This window comes from Hyperolius riggenbachi, chromosome 1 (genome assembly GCF_040937935.1).
Source record: "Hyperolius riggenbachi isolate aHypRig1 chromosome 1, aHypRig1.pri, whole genome shotgun sequence".
Lineage (NCBI taxonomy): Eukaryota > Metazoa > Chordata > Amphibia > Anura > Hyperoliidae > Hyperolius > Hyperolius riggenbachi.
Genome location: NC_090646.1, coordinates 571503245 through 571526502, shown reverse-complemented (window position 1 = coordinate 571526502; position 23258 = coordinate 571503245). Strand labels below are relative to the sequence as shown.

Here is a 23258-nt window from a genome sequence, read left to right as displayed (position 1 = left end):
ACCCATTAATAACTTGTGAGTAGGTAAAGGGTTTGTAAAGAACACCCTGGTCATAGCCATATGCAAGTAACTTTTTTTCCTACATTTTTCTCCCAGGTGATATTTTCACACCTTCCTAGTAAAATGCCTTTTAAACCACCAGCAAGTAAGAAAATACTTAAAGCAGATCCGAGATGAAAAACTAACTATAACAAGTAACTTGTCTATATATCTTATGTAAAGTTTAGATAGTTTACACAGCATATCTAGCTGCAAACAGCTTCAAAAGTTTATGATTATTTATTCCTGTGATACAATGAGGGCAGCCATGTTCTGTTTGTCACATTGTCACAGGCTGAGGGCTGGAGATACTATCAGCTTGCATGTGTGTAAATTCAGTCCCCTCTCCTCCTCCATCCTCCCCTCTGCCTCTGAAATCAATGGCTAGTAACCTGCTCCTCGGCTCCTCCTCCTGCCGAGACTGAGCTCCCATAAGCCCTTGCTACAGTGCCAAGGCACAAAAGGAGCTGTGGGCGAGGCTTGTTTAGTTTATAGGGAATTAGAGTATTAAAACAAAACAAAAAAGTATTTGGCTTGAGGAATGCCCTATAAACAATAGGAAAGGAACATAATTATGCAGTGAGTAAAAGTTTATCTCTTCACTTTAAAATAATTTGGATAGTACTGTTTGTACTTTCTCAATTGCAAAGTGCTGAAAAAATATTTTAAAGAGAAGATGGAAAAATATCTACTAAGAGAAAACTGAGAAGAAAAGGTTTATTGAATAAGGCCCCCTTATTTTTTTCTATCCAGATGGGAGTGGCTCTTTCCTCTACATCATTAAGAAGAGAGGCTAAAATAACAGAGCTTGAATAGCACTAATAAATTACTGATATTCCTACTGGCAGCTAATCAGTTCATTATCAAACTAAGTCCTATTTGAGATAGTAACATAGCTTGTTTTAAAAAAAGACATCTTGTCCATCAAGTTCAGTCAGAAAGAAAAAAAAAAAACAATGTCCTGAACCCCCACAACCTGCCAGTTGATCCAGGGGAAGGTAAAAAACCTTACAACGCATGTGCCAATTAGCCTTAAAAGGGAAACAAATCCTACCCAGCTCTAGATGGCAGTCAGATAATTCCCTGGTTCAGTTCTCCCAAAAATTACCTAGTAACTATGGTAATTATAGCCATGTGGATGCTCTTCAATGCAAGGAAATCATCCATGCCATCTTTAAATGCAAATATAGAGTTTGCAATAACTACTTCCTGAGGTTAGATATTCCAGATTTTAACCACTGTCACTGTGAAGGACCCCTTTCCAAATAAATGGCAAAAACATTTTCTCTCTATATGTAAATCATGTTTTCTTGTCTGTTGTACAAGCCAAGGGCCAAAGCAATCTCATCTGCCAAGCTTTTGCAATTCCCCTCTAATGTATTTATACATGTTAATTAGGTCACCTCTCAGTCACCTTTTTTCCAAGCTAAATACTGTAAGCCCAGTTTGCCCAACCTTTCTTGGTAAGTGAGATCTTCCATCCCTCTGAATAATTTAGTTACCCATGTTTGTACCTGTTGTAGAAAGTCAATGTCCCTTCTATAATGTGGTGCCCAAAACTGTATCCTATTCTCCAGATGTGGCCTCACAAGTGATTTATACACAGAGAGTAGTGGACGTCATGTGTTTTGCATCCTGCCATTGCACAGATTATACTCTATATTCCTCTTGACCCTCTTCTATGTCTAGCAGCTGCCCTCCCATTCCATGTGCAACCCTGCATCCATGTGTTACATCCATGCGCAGCAGTCCCTCTGTGTAATGTGTAGCTCCCTAGGGTAGAAGCTCCCCTATTCCATGCATGCATTGCTCCCCATTTGCAGCCTAATGCTCCATATGCAGCATCCCCACTTCCATGTATAGCCACCCCCTTGGGCTGGAGCCGCCCAGGGCCCGGGCCTATTAGGCCATTTCAGAAATCCGGCACACTACTTACAATTTCTAAAGATCTCCTGCTTTGTGATCCTTGATCATTCAAGTCCCTCAATTTTGTGCATTTATGATGGGAAAAAAACAAAACGATCTCTGAGAAGTCAAATTGTTTTGCTATAGACGGCAGACATCTGATGTTTATGAGTGCTTATGAAATGGCAGTCACAAACACAAACAGAAGAGAAATTGGCCAAAATCCTACTTTCTGTAAACAGAAGCCTATATTTTGATGTCATTTGAAAAGCCGTCCCCTTGGGCTAGAGCCGCCCAAGGCCCAGGCCTATAAGGCCTCTCCAGAAATCCGGCACACTACTTACAATTTCTAAACAACTCCTGCTCTGTGATCCTTGATAACTCAAGTCCCTCACGTTGGTGCATTTATGGGGAAAAAAAGATCTCCAAGCAGTCAAATGGTTTTGTTATAGACGGCTGCCAGCTGATGTTTATGAGTGCTTATGAAATGGCAGTAGCAAATGCAAACACAAGAGAAATTGGCCAAAATCACACTTTCCGTAAATAAAAGTCTATATTTTTATGTCATTTAAAAAGCATGATGCTAAAAACCTCTAGTATTTATTTGAGATGCAGAGCAGATTTCCAGCCAGAGCTGAAAAAGCCATATCAGGATTTTTTTTTTTACTCTTGAGTTATAACGAAAAGGGGAAAAACAATATACCATCAAGGAGATAAGGTTATTTTATTATATGTACAATTGCTGAATCTTCCATTCCCCAAACCTCTTAGAAGAGCTGCTTTAGAGGAGACAATGCCTGTGAAGTGCTCAGGAGAGAGAAGACTGATGATTAGCCTAGCAAGTGAAAAACTAGTGCGATGAGACAGCTGTGACTAAGTAAAAATGAAGGCAATAAATACAGAATAGATTACAGATTCCGCACTAAGTGTTCTTGTTATATATCTGGAGAATTAATGACGCTGACTTTTAAAGGAACCCCGAAATAACAAAACTGTTTGCTACATTTATTACTGGCAGCGGAATAGAAATGTCCACCTTTTCATGTATATTTACCCTCTTTCATAAAGTAATACCCTTCAAATATAAACCGCAATATAAAGTCCCTGTGAGATGACATCTCACAACAGCTTTCCAAAGTTCTCATTACTGCATGTTGATTGAGGGTGATGCTGGGTGAGTGTTCTGAATATATTGCGGTGCCAATACCGAGATCGCTCCTGATTCTGTCATATTGTTATTTCTGTAACAAAGCTGAAGAGATTTGATCCAGTGCCACAGCCCGATGCGTCACCTCTCGGAGTGACATCACTCTTTTAGCACCCGCTGGAAAAAAAATGCATTTAATATTACAGTGCAAAGAGCAGTAATAAGAAGTATCTGATCAGAATTCAATTTCCACTAGCCTGCCTGCATGGGGTGCTGAATGTGGATCTGTTTGCTGTACAGACCAGGAAATAGGACATGATTCATGTAGTTCCGGTAAAACTGCCCTGCGTTGCTTACCGGTACTTACGTTAGCAGAGTACTGTGTGTTGTTCAATCATCTCAACCTATGGTACATGGATAAAAGGAGCGTTGCTACAGTAATGTATGGTAGATGGAGGTCCCCAAAAAGTATTCAACATTTAATGTTTAAAAAGGAGAGATATAGTTGGCTTACCTCTCCAGTGGATTTCAAAGAAGCTAAAAACAACCAACATAACACGATTAAGATTCAAGAGCTTATTGCACAAAATAAGAGTCAGATGACGCATTTCACAAGCATTTACCATTTCATCAGTCAATAGTAACCATAAAATGTGCCTTTTTGCCTGAGAGAATGAGGCTCAATCTCTTCAGTACCTTGCGTGCGGTACTCTGCTGGAGTAAGTACAGTATCGGTAAAATTGCCATGTGCTGCTTGTGCTCAGCAGTTTTATTGGAGCTACATGAATCTGGCCCATAGTTCCTTCTCATACTTTGTTTTCAAGTAGTAATTAATGGGCTTGACATTCACCAAGGCAACTCAGGATTGAATCGGGAAACACAAAAAATAAGTGATCCTGCAAAAATGGCCTATATTTACTGCATTTAAAACTTTTTGTTGTTAAGTTGCAAGAGTTTGTGATCTCCATTTGAGTCATATCGGACTGTAGTAAAGGTGTGCCAAAAAGCTACTGAGGTTACCGGTGAGTGACTGTAGTGACATGCATGTCCTCATAATGGGAACTTCTTTTAAATCTTGATTCTGGGAATTTCTATGTTTGATTCCTTCACCACCATCTTGATTGAATGATGTCCCATTTACAAAACTCATGATAGACAGCATCCAGAATACTGATCTGCAGGGTCATGTGACTCTCTTCTCCGAGTGGATGGCATTGCTCTTCCCACACAACGCCTGGATTCTGGCTATGTAAGTGCCATTGCCCTCCCAGGGCTAAACCACACTCCACAGACAAACATTGCCCCCACTACATTATACCCCCCCAGCAGCATTTGTATGTCATAAGTTCTCATATCACATCCATGTTACATTGCAAGGGCAGTGGCAGCTTGCAACACAACCCCTATATCACAAGACGGGTTTAGTGGGAGGCTGGACCACTGTGATAGGCCACTACTATTGTTCAAATTCCTGGCCATCCGCATTACATAAATGCGGAGGTTAATTAAAGAGCTCTTGTTGTATGTGAGTATTTGCATGCAGCTGCTATCATACAAATGCTAATTCCCTAACCTTTCAGCCCGAATGAAGTGTATAACCATCCTAGAACAGGTTAGCAGGATCACGTTCTTCTCCAATATTTAGGAATAACCGTAACAATCCTAATATTGATAGCACAATAAGGAAAAGAGGCGCCCTGATTTGAATAAATGAATAGTGAGGCTCCCTATGCTACATGATTTCTGTCATTTGGCACTGTATTGGCCTGAGGAAGCGGGCTCAGACCCGCGAAACGCGTTGCCTGTGCTCAAATAAAAATCTTTTGTAAGTTTACAGAGATTTCGTCATTGAGGTAAGATACCTCATTTTTCTTTTTCGTTTTTAAACTGGTTTTAATAGCTTTTATTCAAATCAGGGCGCCTCTTTCCCTTATTGTGCATAGTTATACCCCCGTACATGTTTGTCCAAGGGGTGGTGACAGAACACCCGTTGTTTTACCACGGTTAATGTTTTGTGCATCCTTTTTCATCTAAGAGAGCGACCGCAACCAGGTCCGTCCAGGACCACCCCGAGTGGAGTCGGGTTTATGGTCTCCACCTGCTTCCTGTGGTCGGTTGCCCCTTGCAACCCTACTTTGTGAGTAGCCCTTTCAATCAATTGATTTCTCCACACACCTACTATTGACATACTGCACTATCGGGCTCCCTTTTTTGTCTCCTGTATCTTTTTTTTCCCATAGGGTGCCAAGACACCCCAACCACGATTACTAATATTGATAGTAATACGTATAATACTCTAAAGTTCAGAAGAACATTAAAGAACACCCGAGGTGAAATTAAACTAATGAGATAAACAATGGTAACTATCTTCCTTCTCCTAAAAATTACTTATTCCACAGTTGTATTTTATATTTACATCTTTTTTTTAAGTTTTTACTGTTTTATTGTTTTTGCTCAATGACACATTCATTGAAGTATGCCAGAGCTAAAATCTATGAACTATTGACCCTTTTTATCTCTTTTCTGCTCTCAGAAGCCATTTTCTGTTAGGAAAGTGTTTTATAATTGTAATTTCTTATCAGTGAGGGTCAGATTGTAGTCTGACCAGTCCTGACTCAGACAGGAACTGCCACTTACATACCTGATGTTTAACTCTTTCAGGCAGATAAATAAAAAAAAGGAACACAGTATAGTTATTTGTGTGATATGCACAGTACATACACATGTCTATCTCATCATGTCACATGTCACCTTGGGTGTCCTTTAAGGCCCCTTTCACACATCATTGAATTCTCATGGGATTTGCGTTTCTGGTGCAGATCTAATGCAAGTCAGTGACATCACATTTGACTTGCATAGTTGTGTGAATATTCGGATACGCATTTTGTTGCAGAAAAAAATGAGTCATGTGTGTTTTTTTCTTTGCATCAGACATGCAAATCGTGTATCAATTCAAGCCAATGGGAATTGAGAATTGTTGCATTAGCAGTACATAACTTTTCATATAAATTTACTTCATTGGTATGCATGAAAAATGTGCATTGCAAAAGATTCATAAAACAAACCAAAAAAGTACAAACAAAAAAGATTAGATGTACAAATTGCAAAAACTCAGTCACAAATAAGTAAAAAAAAGTGTTAAAAACATTGCCAGCAATTGCAGGGATAAATGTGAAAGCTGCCTAGGTAAGGTAATAATATGGTAAGTTTTTTTTGCCATCCCCAGAATCAACTGTGATAAGTAAGAGTGCAGGACATAAATGTACCTAAAATGTATCTGGAATACAGAAAGAGACACCAAGAGCCCAATATAGTGCAGTATGTACTGGTAATATGGGTGTGACAAAGTAAGTATATGATATTAATACTCACAAACCAGGGTAACCTCCCAGGCAACCACTGTAAAGGCCGGTGGGGAGATGTGGGGCTCTGCATGCCTCTGTTGGTCTACAATTCAGTTGCAGCCTATGAGCGCTGTCATTTGTTTGATGTCTGTTTGAAAGAAATGTGTATACCATTTTATGATTAGCAGCACTAGGAAAAAAATGTGTTTTTATCGTTAGACTAGCGGTAGGTCTTCCCCGAGAGGACCCGTCATCGTCCTGGGGAAGTCTAGTAGGGAATAATTTGTGCACTGTAATGATCTGCTCAGCTCTCTGCACAGGCAGACAGCTGTTTGACCATTCTTTAGGTCTGAGTGCTGCAGGTCTCTGGAAAAGAGACCTGTCTTCACTTTGCAAGCTTCAGAATTGCTCTGCTGGTGAGAAATTTGCATACAATTGTCATGCAAATTGCTCATCTGCTTCCTTTGATGGTTTGCAGTACAAATACCTTTTGCTCCCAGAATTCCTTGCTGGTCATTATGGTTTGTTCCTGCTAACTCACCTGGAGTATCAGCCTTTGCTATTGTTTGCTAAGATTATCTTAGAGTAATTTCTTGGGACTGCACTAGGCATCCCTTCTAGCGTAGTCAGTTGTATTATCTGTTTTTCCTTGTACTGTCTATCTGTTGCGATTGTCTTGTCGTCAGCGGCGGTCGACAGGAAATTGTTCTGTTTGTAGGGGTGCAAGCCAGAGCAGCGGTTGCTACTGGTTGCTCCATCTGTTTGTCTGGATCGCATTCGCCCTAGCGGTAGTGGCGGTGGTTCCTCTGTACTCCGTCTTAGGGGTGCAAGCCAGAGCAGCGGTTGCTACTGGTTGCTTCATCTGTTTGTCTGTCTGGATCGCATCCGCTCTAGTGGTAGTGGCGGTGGTTCCTTCTGTGCTCTGTCTGGGAGTGTAGGCCAGAGCTGCGGTTGCTGCTGGCTACTCCTTCTCTCTGTCTTGTCTGGTACGAACGCTTGTTGTAGGCTCGGTGAGGTAACTGTTTAGCAAGCGTTCATGTTCTCTATTCCGTGTTTGTGTTACAATGGTTAGTTAGGGTGGCACGCTTATCACTGGGCGCCTAACACGCGGTGATCGTGTCTTTAACGCGTTCGCTGTTGCGAATGAGTGCGGAGTTCGCATTTAGCTAGCGTTTGTTATTTTCCTTGGCGTTCTGATCATTGTTATTTGCTATGTCTTTCTTGCTACACTTGTGCTCTGTCTAAACTCGGTCTTGTGTCACTATTGGCAATCGCCACTTTTGCGATTGCGTTCCCACTTCGTTTCCACTGTTGTGTGTTCACCGCCACTGGATGGTGACTAGATTGGTGGACACACATACAGTCTGTCTCTGTGCTCACTTTCTCTCTACAAGTGCATTGCACCAAAGCTGGGTTCTGTCGTTTTACACGCTTGTGGAGAACTTCCGCAGTGTCAGCGCACATCTTGTGCGCTGATCACGGAGATAGTTCCACAATCGTTACATGCACATATTATTTATACTGAAGCTAACGTCCTCCTTTGCTGTACCTGTTTTGAATGCAAGTTGTGTATTTTAGCCCACATTGTGGAGCTCTGCACATCTATTGCAGGTAGTAAATTCAGGTGCAGCCTCTGTTTGGAAGCGCTGCCAATGTCTCCTGCTGTACAAAACTCAGGTGGGGAGATTAGACCTGTCCCCACTCAGGATTAAGAAGTTGCTCTATGTACATCGGAAAAAAGGGGGCAACACCCCTCCACCAAGGGTGGACTCAGAACATGTACTGGCAAACAGAGTCACTAAAAGGATAAAAGTGGATAAACATTTAAAAATCGGGGGAGGCCGTGGTGGATTTTCCTCCTCCAGGAAGACACAACAAACTGTTTAAGTCAACCAAATATTTATTCACATACTCCAGAAAGTGCAACGCGTTTCACAGGCAAATCCCGCTTCCTCAGGCTATGAACGGAGCGTAAAACTCATGTAGGTCTAGTACAAAGCAAAACACCTCTGTACACAGAGAAGTGTAATTTAATCTCACAGCTGTGTCAGCACAGAAATTCGGCAGTCCTCGGCAGACACAGCTAATATGTAATCACAGAATTTTAGCCCTTTGTCTGCTTCCATGAAAGCAAGAAGTAAACACACTGCAGATTTATTGCAGGAGTTATGTAAGCTGTAACAAAAACATGTTTATCTTTAAAGGTTATTATGCTGTTGCTTATCTTTTAGAGCAGAGAGGAAGTCCTGAGTTCAGGTCCGCTTTAAAGTGATGAAAGCTGAGTCACAGTCATCCAGTAACCCTAATTGGTTATTGATGTTCATGTAGTTTGAAATATCTGAGCAACATAAAACATGGCAACTATGGTCAGGGTAAGTTATACATTAAAAGAAGGAATCATTTTAAATTATTAAACTTTTCTCAGAAGTTTTTATATCCTTTGAGTGTAGCGTAAGCTCTCTTTTCCCCAGTTTCACACTGTTGCACTGTTTTCTTTGCTTTACACATCAGATCTATTTTTGTTGTAAGTTCTGGAGGATGACAACCAAAAGGTGCCGCCTGGTGTTTCTAATCATTCTGGCTTCCTTTCCTGACACTGCTCCCTGGTGACTGCCTCGTGCTTCCATGCAGGTCACAAAGTTTCTCTTCAAAATCTGAAGTGTAAAACAGGAAATGGAAAACTTATATGGGTCATGTAGTAAAAATAGAAATTCAGTTGGGACTCTGTGCCAGTGGTCTCTGTATGTACATAATTCTGTTTTGCTTAGCCAGACTATTTGAAGGTGCCCATAGACATCTAACAGTGATGATAAATTGAGCAGGCATGATACAACCAACCTTGGCATAACACAGCCACCAACAAGTGCATTAACATAAATTCTTGGTTGGCTGAGCAGTCACAATTAAAGGACAACTAAACTGAGAGGTATATGTAGGATGCCATATTTATTTCCTTTTAAACAATATCCGTTGCCTAGCAACCTGCTGATTTTTCATGCACCAGTAGTGTCTGAATCACATACTTGAAAAAAGCATGCTGCATATGCAGTCAACATCAAACATCTGGTCTGCATGTTTGTTCACGGTCTATTATTATTAATATTTGCATAGTGCTGACATCTTCCAGTGTAGCTGTGCAGAGAATATTGTCATGTCACATAACTGTCATTTAGAGAGGCTCACAATCTATTTTCTGCCATAGTCACATGTCTATGAATGTATCATGTAGTGTTTGTATCATAGTCTAGGGCCAATTTAGGGGAAAGTCTATTAACTTATCTATAGGTTTTTGGGATATGGGAGGAAACCAGAGAACCTGGATGAAACCCACTTAGATATGGGGAGAACATCAAATCTACATGCAGATGGGGACCCAGCGCTACAAAGCGAGAGTGCTAACCACTAAGCTACTGTGCTGCTAGGGTCTATGACTAAAAGTATCAAGGTGCGTACACACATGCGACTATAGTCGTTTGAAACGATCGTTCCCCGATCGTTTCAAACGACGATCATTTAAAAAAAAGCAACCAACTATCATTAAGTCTAACGACGGACGAGCTAGATCGTTAAAAACGAACGATCTAGCTTGGCGGATTTTTACCAACGACGATCATTTGCAAAAGTAGTACATCGTTGGAAACGGTCGTTCATACTAGGCTTGACATGCGCATTTTGCTATTTCTCCATGAAACTTCTCATTTTTATGCGTAAGCGCAATAGTTGCTTTACGTGATGTAACGTTCGTTCTAACGATCAGATCGTTACACACAATTTAAAACTAACTTTACTTAGGTCGTTCTTTCATCAATTAAAAGTTTGTTCGTCGTTCTCAACGAACGATCGTTGTCGCATGTGTGTACCTAGCATCAGAGATAGAGGATAAGCAAAACAGCCAGGCAATTTGTATTGTTTAAAAGGAAATAAATATGGTAACCTCCATATTCCTCTCTCTTCAGGTGCTCCTTTAAGTGAATTTATTTATTTATTTATTTATTGTATTTATAAAGCACCAACATATTACGCAGCGCTGGACATTAATTTAGGTTACAGACAATATTTAGGGGTGACAAACAGCAATATGACAATACAGGAATACAAGAAAACCAGATCACACAGCACAGTATGAGTACAAGGTAATGCTTAGTCACTGGATGGGAGCATGGAGATTAGGCAAGTTAGGTTCACTCAGATGCATAGCATGGGTGCACAGTAATGGAGGTGCATAATCAGGTAGGACACAAAAGGAGGAGGACCCTGCCCAAAGGCTTACAATCTAGAGGGAGAGGTAGGGACATGAAAGGTAGGGGACCAGAGTTCAGCTATGGGGTTGGAGCACTTGTGAGGGGTAGTAGGCCAGAGTGAAAAGGTGAGTTTTGAGGGCTTTCTTGAAGGTGTTGAAGGAGGGGGCTGCCCTAATGGGTGGAGGTAGGGAGTTCCATAGTGTTGGAGCAGCTCTTGAGAAGTCCTGGAGGCGTGCATGGGACTGGGTGATGCGGGGGGCGGTTAGGCGAAGTTCATTGGAAGAGCGGAGTGAGCGGCTAGGTGTGTACCTCTGAGTAAGATCGGAAATGTAGGTTGGACAGGTTTTGTGGACAGATTTGTAAGTCAGACACAGTATCTTGAATCTGATTCTGAACTGGATAGGAAGCCAGTGGAGGGATTCTAGGAGGGGATCTGCCGTGGTGGAGCGATGTTAGCAGTGGATAATTCTGGCTGCCGCATTCATGATGGACTGCAGTGGGGCTATTCGGGTCATAGGGAGACCAGACAGCAGGGCATTGCAGTAGTCAAGGCGGGAAATTATGAGGGCATGGATGAGGAGTTTGGTGGTGGCAGAGGTCAGGAAAGGGCGAATCTTACAGATGTTACGAAGGTGGAAGTTGCAGGACTTTCTGAGGTTTTGGATGTGGGAAGTGAAGGAGAGTGCGGAGTCCAGGGTGACACCCAGACAGCGGGCTTGAGAGGTAGGGCGAATGGTAGTATGGTTAACCGTGACATGCACATCTGGGAGGTTCGTGGATGGCCGGGGTGGGAAGATCATAAATTCTGTTTTGTCTAGATTTATTTTCAGGAACCTAGCGGACATCCAGGAGGAGATGGCTGATAGGCAGGAGGAGACCTTGTCCATGGTAGTGGTGGATATGTCAGGGGTGTGGAGGTAGATCTGGGTGTCATCTGCATACAGATGATAGTTAAAACCCATGGAGGAGATAACCTTGCCAATGGAGGATGTGTATAGGGTGAACAGTAGGGGGCCAAGGACCGAACCTTGGGGGACTCCCCCCGAGAGGTGGTTGGGGGTGGACGAGGACTCATTGAAGGCGGTCGTGAAGGAGCGGTTGGAGAGGTAGGATGAAAGCCAGGACAGGGCGAGATCGTGAATGCCCAAGGATTGGAGGGACTGGAGTGAATGAATGATTTGGAGTGGCCGAGTAGCAAATTCAGTGTTACATGTGGAGGAAACATATGTTCGACTGGGCTGGTGAGAAAATTCACTTCCTGACCAAGCAGTAGTAATTATCTGTCATATTTCCTAGTAAATCCCTGTAGCAATTTTTACTGTGAGTGGTAAGAAGTAGTAATAGCCGCGTACGTACAAAAAGGGCGCCCGGACAAAAAGGGCGCGGGGTGTAAACGCTAATTAATAATGAATCATTAATAGCGTTTATAAAAATAGTGTGCTATATTTCGTTTACAAATAATGTTTTACAAAATTATAACCCCCCTGGTGGTGCCTAAACCTAAGACCCCCCTGGTGGTGCCTAAACCTAAGACCCCCCTGGTGGTGCCTAAACCTAAGACCCCCCTGGTGGTGCCTAACCCTAAGCCCCCCCTGGTGGTGCCTAAACCTAAGACCCCCCTGGTGGTGCCTAACCCTAAGACCCCCCTGGTGGTGCCTAAACCTAAGACCCCCCTTACTGATTGCTTTATTATGTGGATAATAATATTTTACTAATTGTGGCTGCAAAAAATATATTACAATTTACGTTAAGTACTGATCGCTTTATTTTGTGAATAATAATGTTTTACAAACAGTAAGGGATAAAACTTTAAATAATGTTTTAATTAGTTAAATAAGATAAATATGTTTAGTATTTTTATAAACGTTATTCGGCACGGGTGCATTTTATAAACGTAAATCACCACAAACACAGTTATAAATCATTAAAAATCTCCGGGCGCCGTTTGTAAACATTATTTATCTCCGGCGCCCTTTTTTCCTGCTCGGCGCCCATTAAACGTTATTTATTATGAGAGTGAATGGCGGCGCCCTTTTTGTCCACTAGCTGCCTGCGCCCTTTTTTCCCGCTTCCATGATAGCCACTTGGCCAGCAAGTGTGTCACCCCAGCTTCCTGTCAAGTCAGCCCAATAATACTGGTTATCAGGGCAGCATTTCTGTATTTCAAGAGGACCCCGTGAGGTTTGCAACCTAACATTTATGACACTTACCTCTGGATCTCCAGAGGCTTCCCCCATCCTCCTCCATCAGTGCAGAGACCCTTGCCCCTGCACAGTAGCATGGACCCACTCAAGCTTCGTCGAAAAAGCCAAGCCAATTGGTCTGTGCTACTGCATAGGCACAGATGGCTCATGCATGCACATTAACACAGACCTGATTGGGCTCAGCTTTTTGGGCCACTTTTTTTCCCTACAGGTACCCTTTATTAAATATCTCATTGAACCTTATGATAGAGAAAGATGACCCAGTGACTTTCCTGAGATCATCTGATCTGGTGAAGGTTAATAATTATTAAATGAGCAAAAACAGGTGAAAAAATAGTATTAAAAGTTACACTTTACAGGTTTAGCACAACAGGAATGCAGTGTGGTATCCTCTGGCATATAAGTATAATGTTCTATGTCAATACCAACGTGTGTGCCCAACAGCAGTAGGGTATGCAAAGAAGCAGCGCTCCTCCCCAGTTTGAGTTGCATCATTCTCTTTGGCATCAGTGGTGCCCGGGCAGAGGTGCCATCTTCTGGATTTGTGTAAAGCCTCTTACATGGGAGCCCAGCAGATTGGGGCACTTCCTCAGGTCAGAGGAGTAGCTGGGGGAGCAAGGGGGGACACTGTGAGGGGCGCGTGACGTGGCCGCCACAACCCCACTAACATGAGAGGTGGCTCGTTTCAAGTGCCTACGTTTCTGTTCCCAGGGGTCTAGTCCTGGGAAAAGAGGTGAGTGGACTCACCCGTAAAACCCCTGCGCTGCGCACAGCGCGGTGCACCAAAAATGGGCATGGTCAAGCATACCATGGGCATGGTCATGGGTGGGGCCAAATATACATGACCTTAGCAATGGTGTAAAAAGTCTGTCGGGGAAGTTTGAGCTCTGCCATAGTGTATCCTCTAAAATAGATGTCATCTGACAGCATTTCACCAAAAAGACACGTAATCTGGCAGAAGTTTCTCCAAAATACAGATAATATGGCAGTGGTTACCCCAAAATAGACAATCTGGCAGCAGCAGTTCCCCAACATACTCACAATCTGGAAGCAGTTCCCCAAGATATGCGAAACCTGGCAGCAGATCACCCAAAATACACGTAACACCCCAATTACATATAATCTGGCAGCTGTGGTCCCCCAAACATACACAATCTGGCAGCAGTTCCCCAAAGTACGCATAATCTGGCAGCAGCCGTTCCTTTGACATACACATAATCTGGCAGCTGTTCCCCAAAATACACTTAATCTGTTCTGTTAACAGCGGTTCCGCAAAAATACAGATAATCTGACAGCAGTTTCCCCAAAATAGGTACCACCAGCATAGGTAGCCAGGTCTATAGGTGTCCCCAGTGTAAGTAGCCATGACTATAGTTGTCCCTAGAACAGGCAGCCAGGTGTATAATGTCCCCAGAATAGGTAGCCAGGTGTATAGATGTCCCCAGAAAAGGTGGCCAGGTGTATAGGTGTCCCCAGTATATGTAGCTAGGTGTATTGGTGTCCCCAGTATATGTAGCCAGGTCTATAGATGTCCCCAGTATAGCCAGGTCTATAGGTGCCCCCAGAATAGGTAGCCAGATGTCCTCACAAGGAGGGGAGGCAGAGAAGAGGGATCGGTGGGCAAAGCGGCAGAGAAGGGGGGACATCTCCCTCCCCTTCCCTCACCTTGGGGCTCCCCCTTCCTCCCTCTCCCCCTCCAGAACTAAAATTTGTAGGTGGCTGGCAGCAGGCAGGACTTACCTCTTCCTTGTTCCAAGCGCTGGGTAAGTAGTGATGTCTAATTCATTTGAGCCTGTTCTTTCCTGTGAGTTGAGTGATCCGGCTCATCACACTGAACCAAATCAGTTCAGTGGATGAGACAGGAACTGCAGCTGCACAATGTGTCTCATCCACTGAACCGGCTCAAATGAACCAGACATCACTTCTTCCCCGGCACTTGAAACGAGATGGAAGTAAGTCCCGCCTGGTGCCAGCCGCCCACAAATTTTAGTTCTGGGGGGGGGGGGGGGGGAGAGTGAGGAAGGGGGAGCCCCAAGGTGAGGGAGAGGGGGAGACGTCCCCCTTCCCCGCTGTGCCCATGATCTCTCCCTCTTCTCTGAGCTCTTTCCCTCCACCCTCTAAAAAAAACAGGTGGACGTCGTCCACCTGCGTGCGTTCACGACCGACTAGACCCCTGTCTGTCCCTCCTACCCTCTGCAGAGGAGACAAACATTAATAACAGCAGAAGTCTCACCAGCTCCAACAGTCCGGCGATGAAATCATCTCTTTGGCTTCACCCATGACCAGGCCCACATTTTGATTCATGGCCATGCCCGTTTTTTTGTGCAGGACTGCTCAGTTGGTGGTGGTGTGTGTGTGTGTGTGGGAGGGGGGGGGGGGGCACAAAAACTGTCTTTGTCCCCGGGCACTGGAAATAGTGTTGGGCCGAACGGTTCGCCTGCGAACGGTTCCATGCGAACTTCCGTGGTTCGCGTTCGCGTCCCGCAGGCGAACGTTTGCGGAAGTTCGGTTCGCCCCATAATGCACCATGGAGGGTCAACTTTTACCCTCTACATCACAGTCAGCAGGCCCAGTGTAGCCAATTAGGCTACACTAGCCCCTGGAGCCACTCCCCCCTACTAAAAGGCAGGCAGCGGCGGCCATTACGGTCACTCGTGTGCCTGCATTAGTGAGAGTAGGGCGAGCTGCTGCACACTCTCTCATAGGGAAAGATTAGTTAGGCTTAGCTTGTCCCTGGCTGCATACCTGTTCTGTGAACCCACCACTGCATACCTGTACTGTGAACCCACCACTGCATACCTGTTCAGTGAACCTGCCACTGCATACCTGTTCAGTGAACCTGCCACTGCATACCTGTTCTGTGAACCCACCACTGCATACCTGTACTGTGAACCCACCACTGCATACCTGTTCTGTGAACCCACCACTGCATACCTGTACTGTGAACCCACCACTGCATACCTGTACTGTGAACCCACCACTGCATACCTGTTCAGTGAACCTGCCACTGCATACCTGTTCAGTGAACCTGCCACTGCATACCTGTTCTGTGAACCCATCACTGCATACCTGTACTGTGAACCCACCACTGCATACCTGTACTGTGAACCCACCACTGCATACCTGTTCAGTGAACCTGCCACTGCATACCTGTTCAGCGAACCTGCCACTGCATACCTGTTCTGTAAACCCACCACTGCATACCTGTACTGTGAACCCACCACTGCATACCTGTACTGTGAACCCACCACTGCATACCTGTTCAGTGAACCTGCCACTGCATACCTGTTCAGTGAACCTGCCACTGCATACCTGTTCTGTGAACCCACCACTGCATACCTGTACTGTGAACCCACCACTGCATACCTGTACTGTGAACCCACCACTGCATACCTGTTCAGTGAACCTGCCACTGCATACCTGTTCAGTGAACCTGCCACTGCATACCTGTTCAGTGAACCTGCCACTGCATACCTGTTCAGTGAACCTGCCACTGCATACCTGTTCTGTGAACCCACCACTGCATACCTGTACTGTGAACCCACCACTGCATACCTGTTCATAGGGGTGGGTTATTTGGGGTCCCTTGCTTTTTGGGGGGTTCCGGGAGGGGGTGCGGGGTGGGCACATTTTTATTGGCTATTTTTTAGAATGTTTGATACCAATTTTTGATTAATAAAGTAAACTTGATTTGATTGATTATCGTATGTGATTTGTGCTCAGTCGGGTCATACCTGCTTTTTTACCAATCTCGCTGTTTTTGACTGTTGCATACCTGTTCAGTGAATCCGCCACTGCATACCTGTTCTGTTCAGTGAACCCGCCACTGCATACCTGTTCTGTTCAGTGAACCCGCCACTGTATACCTGTTCTGTTCAGTGAACCCGCCACTGCATACCTGTTCTGTTCAGTGAACCCGCCACTGCATACCTGTTCTGTTCAGTGAACCCACCACTGCATACCTGTACTGTGAACCCACCACTGCATACCTGTTCAGTGAACCTGCCACTGCATACCTGTTCAGTTTAACCTGCCACTGCATACCTGTTCTGTGAACCCATCACTGCATACCTGTACTGTGAACCCACCACTGCATACCTGTACTGTGAACCCACCACTGCATACCTGTTCAGTGAACCTGCCACTGCATACCTGTTCAGTGAACCTGCCACTGCATACCTGTTCTGTAAACCCACCACTGCATACCTGTACTGTGAACCCACCACTGCATAGCTGTACTGTGAACCCACCACTGCATACCTGTTCAGTGAACCTGCCACTGCATACCTGTTCAGTGAACCTGCCACTGCATACCTGTTCTGTGAACCCACCACTGCATACCTGTACTGTGAACCCACCACTGCATACCTGTACTGTGAACCCACCACTGCATACCTGTTCAGTGAACCTGCCACTGCATACCTGTTCAGTGAACCTGCCACTGCATACCTGTTCAGTGAACCTGCCACTGCATACCTGTTCTGTGAACCCGCCACTGCATACCTGTACTGTGAACCCACCACTGCATACCTGTTCATAGGGGTGGCTTATTTGGGGTCCCTTGCTTTTTGGGGGGTTCCGGGAGGGGGTGCGGGGTGGGCACATTTTTATTGGCTATTTTTTAGAATGTTTGATACCAATTTTTGATTAATAAAGTAAACTTGATTTGATTGATTATCGTATGTGATTTGTGCTCAGTCGGGTCATACCTGCTTTTTTACCAATCTCGCTGTTTTTGACTGTTGCATACCTGTTCAGTGAACCCGCCACTGCATACCTGTTCTGTTCAGTGAACCCGCCACTGCATACCTGTTCTGTTCAGTGAACCCGCCACTGTATACCTGTTCTGTTCAGTGAACCCGCCACTGCATACCTGTTCTGTTCAGTGAACCCGCCACTGCATACCTGTTCTGTTCAGTGAACCCGCCACTGTATACCTGTTCTGTTCAGTGAACCCGCCACTGCATACCTGTTCTGTTCAGTGAACCCACCACTGTATACCTGTTCTGTTCAGTGAACAGTTTGGTGTGTCAGTGTGAAGCAGTACCTTAATTACTACCTGATTGATGTACTGTATACACATGCAAGATGTTTTAAAGCACTTTAGGCCTGTCATTTAGCATTCAATGTGATTTCTGCCCTTAAAACGCTGCTTTGCGTCAAATCCAGATTTTTCCCGGGGACTTTTGGCGTGTATCCCACTCCGCCATGCCCCCCTCCAGGTGTTAGACCCCTTGAAACATCTTTTCCATCACTTTCGTGGCCAGCATAATTTTTTTTTTTTCAAAGTTCGCATCCCCATTTAAGTCTATTGCGGTTCGCGAACTTTAACGCGAACCGAACCTTCCGCGGAAGTTCGCGAACCCGGTTCGCGAACCTAAAATCGGAGGTTCGGCCCAACTCTAACTGGAAACACTACCTACGCCTCTGCCTAGGAGGTGGCTGGATAGTGTAATGGTTAAGGCCTCTGACACAGGAGACCTGGGTTCAAATCTCAGCTCTGCCTGTTCAGTAAGCCAGCACCTATTCATGCTACCTTGGGCAAGTCTCCCTAACACTGCTACTGCCTATAGAGCGCATCCTAGTGGATGCAGCTCGGGTGCTTTGAGTCCGTCAGGAGAAAAGCGTGATATAAATGTTCTTTGTCTTGTCTGTGTCTTGCCTCAGGTGAACTAGTATATGGAATATGTGAGCTCCTTATCTGTTTACTATTGTGCATAGATCTAAAAATAGCACATCTATGGCTTTATAGACTTCTCTATTCACCTAATTTCATGCAGTAATGAGTTGTTCTTTCTTCTAGACTGTGTCTCTGATGCGAGTAAAGGGTGTGAAGATGGGAATCACTGGCTTCCTAATGCAGCCTTCCTATTGTACAGGTGGGAAGTAAGGTGGGTGGATTGTTACTGTGCTATAAACTTGCAGTGCAAACTGAGAAAGGGCTTCAGAATTAATATAGAGAATTTTGGAATCAGTGATGATCGTATTGTGCTAATAATATGCATCATTTTTGTAATTACAGTTATGATCATACTGGAAAAATCATAATCACAAAAAATTATGCAAAATTAAAGGGACCATGAGGAGAGGCATAAAATTAAAATCTGGATTTACCTTGGGCCACCTCCAGCCCCCCGTAGCGTGCGAGGACTTCTGGCATTCTCTGGGTCCCTTCCATGGTCCCGTTGGCAGCTCTGGTAATCCGGCCACTTCGGCTGAAGTTGCGCATGCATGGCCCGTTGGTGCGTCATTACTGAGTAAGCGACCTGTGCATGCATGATTCAGTCTTTAGAGAACCGTGCATGTGCAGGACACTTATGGCGATATGATGCATCGGGTGCACACATGGGCCGCACATTTGCAACTTCAGCTGAAGTTGCCGGATTACTGGAGCAGCCAGCAGGACCACGGAAGGGACCCAGAGAATGCTGGAAGGCCTCGCAGGCTACGGGGACTGGAGGAAGCCCCAGGTAAGTCCAGATTTTAATGTTATGCCTCTGTTCAGGGTCCCTTTAAGACCATACACACATTTTTCATAATTGCATTCGCTTTTGTAATTACAATAGTTTTAGTGATTATATTTTCATTATTACTAAAAAAAATTGTAATTACAAGTATTTTTGGGGGAACAAATTTTCATGTAAACCACAAAATTACAATTTTGTGTTACCCGTAAATTCGTGTAATTTTCTTGTTTTACAAGAAATTACAAATAACACAAAATTAGGATTTAACATGAAATTACAACACAAAATTACGAATTTCCTGATAATTAAGAATTACAGTTTTGTGTTGTAATTGCAAATTTTATTTCATAATTATGAAAACATTAAATTTGGCTTATCGCTGGATGTAATATTCAATCAGTCACTTTCCTAGGCATTATGTACTAGTTTGGATTCTGCTCCTATTCCCTAAAATCATTCCCTAACCACATAATAGTATAAAATCCAATCAGGATTTGCTGGATTACTTAGAATGCTTGTGTACTTAAAGCAGAACTACTGCCAAAATGTCACCTGTAGTGCAATAGATTAGCCACATCAGAAAGATCCAAAATACCCTAAAAGGGAAAAAGGAGCAGAACCCCAATGTGTGTAAAAGGCAATGACACCTGATTGGTTTACCATGAAACAGACTATCACCAAGTTCTCACCATCCCTTGCGAATCTTTACATGGGATGGTGGGAGGAATTTTACGTCTTTGGGGAAGCCTGCCATCTGATGGAGGATGTTGTGTGGTATGGGAGGTACATAGACGACCTGCTGGTCATCTCGAAGGGTAGTGTGACGCAGGTCGGGTGTCTGGTGGAGTACCTCAGCGCAAATTATATGAATCTTCATTTTACACATGCAGTGAGAGTTGACTCCATCAGCTATCTCGACCTGGTATTGAAAGGTGAAGCAGTATCTTGCAGCATTCTAACCACCACTTACAGGAAAGCGTGTAGTGGGAATACTGTTTTGCGTGCAGACAGCTGTCACCCTGCCCACACCATCCGTGGGATCCCTGTGGGTGAGTTCACAAGAGCTAAACGGAATTGCTCTGACACACACAGTCTAGAGCAGGAGTTAGACATAGTGGAGAGCCGCTTAAAGGTTAGGGGCTATCCAAATTGGTGCATCAAAAGAGGCAGGACTCGAGTAACTAAAAAATTGAGATCAGATTTGGTCAATCCCTCGGAGCCACATAGGCCTATACCCCCGAAGCCCACGTTTGTTATCACCTACTCTTCGGAGTACAAGCAAGTTATTGACATCATTGCCAAATACCTTCCAGTATTACAAGCAGATAGTGGCCTTTCACAAGTCCTGAAGGATGGGGTAAGATATGCCAGCAGGCGTGCTCCTACCCTGGGTCAAATTTTGTCCCCAAGCTTGTTTAGTTCGGAGTCCACCAGAAAAACATGGTTGGCCACAGTGGGCTCCCACAAATGTGGCATATCAACCTGCCGATATTGCCATGTACATGCCAGGTCTAAAACTGCTGTCTCTGCCTCAAACCGCCAAAGTTTCCACATCAAACAATTAATTAATTGTGGCTCAAGCTATGTGGTGTATTTCATCCCCTGTAGCGTTTGTTCGCTGCAGTATGTGGGGTGCACCACTAGGCCTTTGAGGCAGAGAATAGCAGAGCATTACCTGGGGGTGGGATGGCAGACCTCTAATGTTACCAATGTTGTGAAACATTTCCGTGAAGTCCAAGGGGGTGACATGACGGGGTTTACTTTTAGAGGGATTGAGAGAGTTTCGCTGTCAAAGAGAGGAGGGGATCTTTGTAAGAAATTGTTATGACAGGAGGCTAATTAGATTTTTCAATTGGGCACTAGGGTCCCACTAGGCCTAAATGCCAGATGGGATCTGCCAAGGTTGAGCACTGTGGTGGGGAAGTGGTGAAGTAGAGCATGGTTCACCCTGATACGTTCCTGAGATTAGCCACATCATTACAACTTCTAAAATCAAAAACCTGCATAGAAAAAAAGTGCACAAAAGGAGTTCATCGGCTCACTTTGTTTTTGCCCTGCAGCCTTATTATGTCACTAAGCTGGCAGGAAGCTGCACCACACTCAGCACCCCCACTGCTGAAAGATTCCCCTTTGTTCGCGGAGGATGATTCTGTTTGCCTAAAGCAAGCAGAGTAAGGAGCATCTATGTAAAGTTTCCTATTCTCACTAGAGGTTTCTATGCCGAGATGATTGATCCAGGCTGCCTCTGCCAATAATCTAGCATGTGTACTGCAACCCTCTGATCACCCTGCATCGGCCAATGATCCACCATGGTGCATCAACGCGTCTGAGCGCTGCGGAAGGCATTGTTCTCTCCATCACTCCACTCACTCCATCCTGCGCCAATCCTTCATTCCCCCCACCCTACTGCATGACAATGGAACTCATTGCTAGCCTGGAGACTTGGGGCACATCTGTATGCCGTCACCCTTAAATTGTCGCTGGAGGGATCAAGTCTTGATCCCTCTCTGGCAACATGCCACACACAAGCAGCAGGACACTATTTTTCTCACAACACAACTATTGTTTAAAGTGGATAAGATGTCATTACATAAAAGTATTAGGTAATGGCCTCAATTCACTAAACAGTTTAGACTAGTCTACTGATGGTTTGGTGTAATGTTTTAAGCTCAATCTACATGATACGATTGTTTGTACGATTCGATTATGATTCTATTTACGATCCAATTAAATCCGACATGTCCGATCGGGATTCGATTCGATTTGCCATTGCAAAACAATGGCAAATCGAATTGAATTGAATCGAATCCCGATCGGACATGTCGGATTTAATTGGATCGTAAATAGAATCATAATTGAATCGTACAATCGTATAATCGTATCGTGTAGATTGGGCTTAAGACCTGTTTTTAGACCTGATCTAAAACATTTGATAATTAGGTTGGTAAACTAGTCAGTAGACTAGTCTAAACTGCTTAGTGAATTGAGGCCATAGTGTGCCCTAGTGGACTTAGATTTTTACAAAGATGACATTACTTTGGGACAAAAACATGCAGGATAACTATGTGGGTAATAAGAAATTGGGAGACAGGATTTTAATTGTATATTGTGCCAGACGGCTTTAAAATTTCTTTAAATGAAGCTCTGATTAGCAATGCTATACACTTGCATCATTTATTTCACCACCTTTTAAATATAATCATGCCGACTTGAGTATGTACAGTGTAAGCTGTTACACAGTGCTTGTACTGATAGTAGACAAACTTAATTGACCTTTAAACAATGTGATGTGAAAATCTTCCCAAATGCTTTTGCAGTGCTAAATGTATTACAATATATTCCCAGCATTTTATGTAGAACAATGGACCAGTCAGAAGCCCCAATGGAAAAACCAAATACGCTGATGCTGAGACTCCCACTGCGCTAAGGAGGAGTACGGTTATTCAACGGGCTCTTCACCGAAGAAAGAAGATTGGCTGTTGAAAATTTTGTAAAGAACTGAGAAACTCATTTTGACCTGCATTTTCTTTTTACTTTTCAAGGTGCCTGCCTGTGCTTTCTTACATTTAACTCTTTGTGGGAATGAGTAATGGATACTTATGAACCCCTTATACCCAATGCCCTGATTTGAGTCTTCTATATTCAACCATAGCCCCCTATTTTATTCCCTGAACCTCCTTTTTGGGGCCAACCCAACCGTAATGGTGGTTAACAAGAGGTTAATAAATCTGGAGTTGAAAGGCCGCTTTTATTATCAATAAAATGTTTTCAAAATATATGATGTTTCCTTAATCTAAATTCCTGCAGATATTTTGCTGTAGAAAAAGCAAGTTGGTGCTCAATAAAGCCATTGACAGAAACACAGTGATTGCAAGGAATCACTTGGCCAAGTACTGAACCTGGAGTCAGGT

The 23258-nt window shown here is 44.0% G+C and overlaps 1 long non-coding RNA gene across 1 annotated transcript in view; it reads left to right on the top strand.

Annotated features, from left to right (window-relative positions):
• The window catches only part of LOC137557669 (uncharacterized), a 204695-nt gene extending 181686 nt beyond the window's left edge, over nucleotides 1-23009 (top strand). The window contains exons 4-5 of the long non-coding RNA XR_011029607.1: nucleotides 18684-18771; nucleotides 22693-23009. This is a non-coding gene — a long non-coding RNA (uncharacterized lncRNA). The remainder of the gene's footprint in view (nucleotides 1-18683; nucleotides 18772-22692) is intronic.
• The last annotated feature ends 249 nt before the right edge of the window (nucleotides 23010-23258 follow it).